Here is an 8,431-nt window from a genome sequence, read left to right as displayed (position 1 = left end):
CCTCCCCCTCCTCCAACTGGCCATTGAAGAGGAAGAGGAGAAAGAAGCGAAGAAACGCAGTAGCGCCCCTTCTCCTCCTCTTCCTCCTCCTCCTGTTCCAGGTGGCCATCGAGGAGGAGGAGGAAGAGGAGAAGGGGTGTTGCTGCAGTTTCTTCTCTTCTTCCTTCTCTTCCTCTTCGATGGCCAGTTGGAGGAAGGAGGAGGAGGAAGAGGAGAAAGGCTGCTGCTGCCTTTCTCCTCCCCCTCCTCCAACTGGCCATTGAAGAGGAAGAGGAGAAAGAAGCGAAGAAACGCAGTAGCGCCCCTTCTCCTCCTCTTCCTCCTCCTCCTGTTCCAGCTGGCCATCGAGGAGGAGGAGGAAGAGGAGAAGGGGTGTTGCTGCAGTTTCTTCTCTTCCTCCTCCTCCTGTTCCAGCTGGCCATCGAGGAGGAGGAGGAGGAAGAAAAGGAGAAGGGGCGCTGCTGCAGTTTCTTCTCTTTTTCCTCCTCCTTCACTTCGATGGCCAGTTGGAGGAAGGAGGAGGAAGAAGAGAAGGGCCACTGCTGCCTTTCTCCTCCCCCTCCTCCAACTGGCCATTGAAGAGGAAGAGGAGGAAGAAGAGAAGAAACAGCGCCTCCTCTCTCCCTTCTGCCCACCAGAAGGGAGACCTGGAAAGTGGGGAGGGGAATGGAAGTGCGGAGGAGAGCCCCCTCCCAAAATCAAGCAGCTGCCCCCCTGCAGCCACAGGTCTGCCATGAGCCCTTGGGGGGGGGGGGGTTCTGTTCTTTCCCCACCTCCCTCCCTCCAAGGCTCCCCCCCTCTTTTTTTTTCCGGGACTTTTCCCCTCCTCAGGTCGTGGCGTCTCGGGCGGGGGGGGGGGGGGGGGGGAAGCGGGAGGTCGGGACGCGGTCTTCAACTGCAAATCGCTTCTGGTGTGAGAGAATTGGCCGCCTGCAAGGACGTTGCCCAGGGGACGCCCGGATGCTTTGATCTTTTACCATCCTTGTGGGAGGCTTCGCTCATGTGCCCGCATGAGGAGCTGGAGCTGACAGAGGGAGCTCATCCGCCTCTCCCCGGATTCGAACCTGCGACCTGCCGTTCTTCAGTCCTGCCAGCACAAGGATTTAACCCACTGCGCAACCGGGGGCTCCTAGAACTCCCATGACCAACAGAAAATGCTGGAAGGCTTTGGTGGGCATGGACCAATATGGCCATCTGTCGGGGGTGCTTTGAATGGGGTTGGGCGGGATGGCCCACCAGGTTTCTTCCAATTCTAGGATTCCATCTTCGGGAGTTGGCCTGCCACAACAGAGCCTTTCCTCCTCAACCAGTGGTTCTCCACTCCTAACAGCTGGGAAACTGGCTGGGATTTCTGGGCGTGGTAGGCCAAAACACACCTGGGGAGAGACCCACTGACACCGGGATTGTGGTGCAGCTGGTTGAGTGTCAGCTGCATTAAGATCACTCTGACCAACACGTCATGGGTTCGAAGCCAGCCCGGGTTGGAGTGGGTTTCCAACCACAAGAAGGCGAAGAGCCAACCTTCAAGAACGGGGCCACCACAGGGAGCCCACAACATGCGAGGAGTGCGGAGGAGAGTCCGCGACTGACCCCCTCCAGCTTGCCGCCTGAGCCCAGTCACAGGAGACGCCAGGGAGGACCTTCTCACAGCCACACCGGAGGCACCGGTGGAGTTCAGAGTGCTCTTTGACTGTAGGTGAACTATAAATCCCTGCAACTACAACTCCCAAATGTCAAGGTCTATTTCCCCCAAACTCCACCAGTGTTCAAATTTGGGCATATTGCGTTTTCATGCCAAGTTGGGTCCAGATCCATCATTGTTTGAGTCCACAATTCTCACTGGATGTAGGTGAACTACAACTCCCAAACTGAAGGTCAATGCCCATCACACCCTTTATTATTTTCTATTGGTCAAGGGAGTTCTGTGTGCCACGTTTCGTTCAATTTTATCATTGGTGGAGTTCAGCATGCTCTTTGATGTAGGTGAACTATAAATCCCTGCAACTACAACTCCCAAATGTCAAGGTCTATTTCCCCCCAAACGCCACCAGTGTTCACATTTGTGCATATTGAGTTTTCATGCCAAGTTCGGTCCAGATCCATCATTGTTTGAGTCCACAGTGCGCACTGGACGTAGGTGAACTACAACTCCCAAACTCAAGGTCAATGCCCATCACACCCTTTATTATTTTCTATTGGTCATGGGAGTTCTGTGTGCCACGTTTGGTTCAGTTCCCTCATGGGTGGAGTTCAGAATGCTATTTGATTGTAGGTGAGGCTGAGAGTGTGTGACCCGTCCTTGGTTTGCCTCTGAGGCTGAGAGTGTGTGACCCGTCCAATGGCTTTCTATGATTGAGTGGGGATTCTAATCCTGTTGTTGTAGTAGTTGTTGTTTGCCTTCTAGTCATTCCTTGGTTTGCCTCTGAGGCTGAGAGTATGTGACCCATCCAATGGCTTTCTATGGTTGAGCAGGGATTCTAACTCTGTTGTTGTTGTCATACCTTGGTTTGCTTCTGAGGCTGAGAGTGTGTGACCCATCATTGTGTGAGCCCACAGTTCTCTCTGGAGGGAAGTGAACCAGAACTCTCAAACCCAATGCCCACCAACCCTGTCTCATGTTTTCTGTTGGGTCAAGGGAGTCCTGTGTGCCAGGTTTGGTTCAATTCCATCATTGGTGGAGTTCAGAATGCTCTTTGATTGTAGGTGAACTATACATCCCAGCAACTACAACTCCCAAATGACAAAATCAGGTTTTCTTAGTAATGGCCACTCCTTGGGTCAGTAGGTGTCTTGTGCCCAAATTTGGCGACAATGCGTCCAGTGGTTTTTGAGTTCTGTTAATCCCACAAACAAACCTTTCATTTTTATTTCTGTAGATGATGATGATGATGATAAACTTTATGTTAATAATAGTAATACTAGTGAATGCATAGAACCAGGTTGTGGGAAGGGGCCCCCAAGGCGATCCAGGCCCACCCCCCTGCCACGACCCAGCTCATTCTCTGGGGCTTGGCAGCTGGTTCTGTGCTGAGTTCCTTGAGAGAGGAGAATGGGGCCAGGGAAGCCCCAGAGAGTGTTGCGGATTGCAGCTCCCATCATTCCTCACAGGTCTGCTCCTAAGGAGGAACATAGGCCTTGCATTGGTGGCATCGAAGGACTTGATGGTTGATTAACAAGGTGTCAACTGGGGCCTTATCCAAGGCTGTGGCCTTATACAAGGTGTGAGACATGGATCTGAGCCAGTCTACCTGACATTGAGCTACTGGCCAACTACACCACATTTGTTGCTGTGAGTTTTCTGAACTGCCTGGCCGTTTTCCAGAAGCATTTTCTCCTGACGTTTCGCCTGCATCTATGGCAGCATCCTCAGAGGTTGTGAGGTCTGTGGGAAACTGGCAAGTAAGGTTTATATCCCTGTGGAATGAGGTCCAGGGAGGGAGAAAGGACTCCTGTCTGCTTGAGGTTGCAAGTGTGAAGGTTGCAATTAGCCCCCTTGATTGGCATTGAATAGCCTTGCAACTTCAAAGCTTGGTTGGAAGAGACCTCATGGGCCATCCAGTCCAACCCCATTCTGCCAAGAAGCAGGAATATTGCATTCAAATCACCCCTGACAGATGGCCATCCAGCCTCTGTTTAAAAGCTTCCAAAGAAGCAGCCTCCACCACACTCCGGGGCAGAGAGTTCCACTGCTGAACAGCTCTCACAGCCAGGAAGTCCTTCCTCGTGTTCAGATGGAATCTCCTCTCTTGTAGTTTGAAGCCATTGTTCCATTGCGTCCTAGTCTCCAAGGAAGCAGAAAACAAGCTTGCTCCCTCCTCCCTGTGGCTTCCTCTCACATATTTATCCATGGCTATCACATCTCCTCTCAGCCTTCTCTTCTTCAGGCTAAACATGCCCAGCTCCTTAAGCTCTCTACTTTGCTCTCCGCACTGGCCCGCCCCCTTCTTCATTCTGAAGCTGAATGTGGACCAGGGAGGACACTCAAGGTCTGTCTCTGGGCCCTTGGGGGGTGGCAGCTCCCTTGCCTTGGCACCCCCAGCGCCTCTTTGGCCCTGAGTCAGGATCCCCTCCCCCAGGTTGTTCCCCTGGGCTGGGGGTTGGTGGTTTAGCAGGGCTCTGCCAGCCTGCCTTCCTCCCTTGTCTCCTCCCCTGGCTTTGCCTGGTTTTGACTTTTTGAAGCTGTGAAAGGACATCCTCTTAAACTTCTTTTAACTGTTACAGGGCAAAGCCAAAAAAGCAAAGAAAGAACCAAATTCCCTTGTAGGAATGGTCATTAATATTTCAATAAAAGGCAAGACACAAAGTTATAATAAACTGGGTTAAGGCCAGTGTGATTCGCTTTATTTTCAGTTCAATTGCTTCCTTGATAGGACTTCAAAGTGATAGGACTTGTTTGGCCCCTCCCCCACCCTGTTTCTTTCACCGCTAGGCATGTTGGCTGTGGGGCCTTTCTGCCCTGGCTCAGCGCTTATGGATCTGGCCTGCCTGTTAGGCCAAGCACTGGCGGCACACCCTCCATCCACCCTTAGGAGCTTCTTGGCTGGCCTCCTGGTTGCCTGATGATGCCAGTTGCTTGTGGACAGGACATCACTGTGCACGTGGCAGTCGTCCATCTTGGCCGCAGCAGCCATTTTATATACTGAAGCCATCTATAGCCCCATGGCTGGCAGCCATTTTATGGTGGTTGACTGACACCGAGACAGCCACTTAATTACACAGTGGCTGCACGACCTAGGCTGTTTTGGACAGCACATAGATGAAGGTGAATCACACCAATTACTCACCAGGTTTTTACTGTTTTAAGTTATGAATAAATTAGCCACAACGCATGTTACTATCGTTTGTCACAAATGCATGTTGGTTTTATTTAAAAACACATTAATAAACCCTTGGGCTGTGAGGACTGAAGACCGACAGGTCGCAGGTTCGGATCTGGGGAGAGGCTGATGAGCTCCCTCTATCAGCTCCAGCTCCTCATGCGGGGACATGGAAAAAGCCTCCCGCAAGGATAACAAACCATCTGTGCCTCCCCTGGTCAATGTCCTTGCAGACGGCCAATTCCTTCTGTGGCTAACTAAGGTTTTATTTTATTTCTAATTTTATTTATTTATTTGTTTGTTTTTAACCATTTTTACAACACAATGTCAACAATAATGACTGTCAATATATGGGATTGTGGCGCAGCTAAGTGTCACCTGCATTAAGATTACTCTGACCAAAAGGTCATGAGTTCGAAGCCAGCCCGGGTTGGAGTGGGCTTCCAACCAATTGTGTAGCCTGTTGTTGACCTTTGCAACCCAAAAGACAGTTGCATCTGTCAAGTAGGAAAATTAGGTACCACCTTGTGTGGGGAGGCTAAATTAATGAGGCCATAAAAAGAGTCCAGCAAAGCACTTCAGCAAAACCATGAGGGGAATGCGGAAGTACTTCATCAGTGTCGCAGGATGAAAGAGACAGCTCCCCTGGCAGCCAAGAAAAATTAAATAGCCTCTGTGTATGTCTGTATACGTTGTATGTCAAATTGGCATTGAATGTTTGCCATATATGTGTACATTGCAATCTGCCCTTAGTCCCCTGCGGGGTGAGAAGGGTGGGATGTAAATACGGTAAATAAATAAATAATAAGCATACACAATATTGTAAAATAAATAAAGTTACTCCTGGTCACTGAAGCCATTCCATATGCTGTATTGATTGGCAGCAGCCATTGCACCGAGCTCCAGGATAACCCAAACAGCAAAGTAAATATACATTTTATTTTGGAAAACATTCAGTCCACCTACGTCCATTGAAATAAATCACCAGTGGTGACCCTGGAGCCTCAAAGGCCACCACTAGCATGTTGTCTCTAGCCCTGTCTCCAGGATGAGACACTATTGAGTTTTAAATTTATTTTAACCAGCCAAAGGTCAGCTCTGGTCAAATATATCACTCTGACCAAATGGGGCGACTGTGTGTGTGTGTGTTTGTGTGAGATGACATCACAAAACAAAAAAGGCTTGGCCTGACACTACAACTTTAGAACAATTTTCCTTTTTTGTTTAACTAATCTATAAAAGTCACTGAGGGCGTGGTGAAACAAACGAAATATATAAACCCTGCCGACGGGTTTGTCAAACTGAAGGAGGCAACGTGAGATGACAATGCAATGGGCCAATCTTTATATCTGAAAATGTATGAGGCCCCCCATTCTCATTAATTATTGTCATTAGCCCATGGTAGTCTTAGGCAACTGAAAGTTGTTAACAGAATCCAACTAGACATATATAGGACTGATCTCAGTTAACTACATCATGGAAATCACCAGATAGTATTATAGGGCTTTATGGCTGACATGTTTTGAAGTGTCTACTTCAGAGCTTATAAATATGTCTGTGTGTGTATATATATAATAAATAATCCATACGTCCTGGAAAGGGGAAAACGTTAATTAATTTTAAATTTTGCAGATCAGCCTTTACCTGAAATGGAAACCATAACAAAAAACTATTAACAATTAGCGAGCTGTGGCCATATTATGTAGCCTTAAATTGTATTGTCGAAGGCTTTCATGGCTGAAATCACTAGGTTCTTGTGGGTTTTTTCGGGCTATAGAACCATGTTCTAGAGGCATTTCTCCTGACGTTTCGCCTGCATCTATGACAAGCATCCTCAGAGGTGGTGAGGTCTGTTGGAATTAGGACAATGGGTTTATATATCTGTGGAATGGCTGGGGTGGGGCAAGGAGCTCTTCCCTGCTGCAGTTAGGTGTGAATGTTTCAGCTGATCACCTTCATTAGCATTTGAAGGCCTGCCTGAGCCTGGGAAAATCTCTTGCTGGGAGGTGTTAATCTGTGTCTGATTGTTTCCTCTCTGTTGTTTTGCTGTTGTAATTTTAGAGTTTTTTAATACTGGTAGCCAGATTTTGTTCATTTTCATGGTCTCACAAAATCTGGCTACCAGTATTAAACAAAATTATACATTCAAATAACTGAGTCCCAATAATGTTCAATGAAACTCAGTACAATCCATGATATGGAGGAGGGCACAGAATACTTTTATGGGGCATGAACTTCCCACTTTCCTCCCAAACTCCCAAATCCTCTGTACAACCAGATCCTAAGATAAAATTTAGAACACCAAATACATTATTTATTCCTTTGCTTTCTGTTTAAATTTCAGGAAAAGTGAATGGGCTCACACTCCAAAATACCTTCAGAGAAAGGAACAAAGAAAGTGACACCTCACCACTTGGCACATTCTAGCAGGGCAATTCCAGTCCTTTATAGTGCATAACTTTCAACCTATTTACAACCAAGGACCAGAGGGCACCAGATGTTCTCAAGCTTCTTAAAATGCTGCTGTTAATATGAGACTTTTGCAATGAATTTAATGTATTTTATCATTACAATGGAGCTCCTGGTGGTGCGGCTGAGCTGCAGAACTTGCTGACCAAAAGGTTGGAAGTTCCAATCCGGGGAGTGGGGTGAGCTCCCACTGTTAGCCCCAGCTTCTGCCAACCTAACAGTTCAAAACATGCAAATGTGAAATCAATAGGTTCCACTTCTGTGGGAAGGTAATGACACTCCATGCAGTCATATTGGCCACATGACCTTGGAGGTGTCTACAGACTACGCCGGCTCTTCGACTAGACTTAATGTCAAGGGAAAACCATTACCTTTACCTGTCATTACAATAAAATTATTTCAGTGCACTAAAGTCTTGTTTTGTTTAGTTTTTGGCTGGAAGTAAAAGTAATATTACAAAGAGGAGGAGGTGAAGGAGGAAGAGACACTTTCCTAATGGGATATAAACAAGACTTTGAAAAAATAACTGATTAAACCTGGGTGGTGGATGTGATTGTAAAGGGTGACCAAAACAAAAACATGGCACTGGGATGGAACAGTCAGAACAAGGATCTATTAGTTTGACTTAAATTTGTAGGTTTACACTGGCTGTATCACACAGTTTCAAACCGCAGGAACTACACTGCATTACATGGCAGTATAGATGGGGCTGATGAGAACTACTGGTGATTCCCACAAGCCTTGGAGTGGACCTGGCATCCTATCCCTAATTTTCACCATTGATTTTTATCTGTGGGATGAGAATTTTTTATGCATTATTTCCCTTTATAAGATATGAAGGACAAAGTACTAGGACTGGGCCTTAGCACAGTAGGTTAACTACCAGCTGCAGTGAATTTTGCCAGCTTAAAAGTTGTCAGTTCAAAGCCCAGGTCAGGGTGAGCTCCTGGCCTTTAGCCCAGTTTCTGCCTACCAAGCTGTTTCAGAAGCAGCAATTTAAGTAGCTAAATAGGTACTGCTTAAATCAGTATTTAAGGCATCCACGAGGAAATACCAGAAAAATGCCAGTGATTCAATCAAGGAGGAAGTTTTTGACAGGAAAAGTGGAGCAACAACCTCCCCCCCCCCCGCCTCGCCCCATGGCC

The sequence above is a fragment of the Anolis sagrei genome, chromosome X (genome assembly GCF_037176765.1).
Source record: "Anolis sagrei isolate rAnoSag1 chromosome X, rAnoSag1.mat, whole genome shotgun sequence".
NCBI lineage: Eukaryota > Metazoa > Chordata > Lepidosauria > Squamata > Dactyloidae > Anolis > Anolis sagrei.
This window is presented reverse-complemented; position numbering follows the sequence as displayed.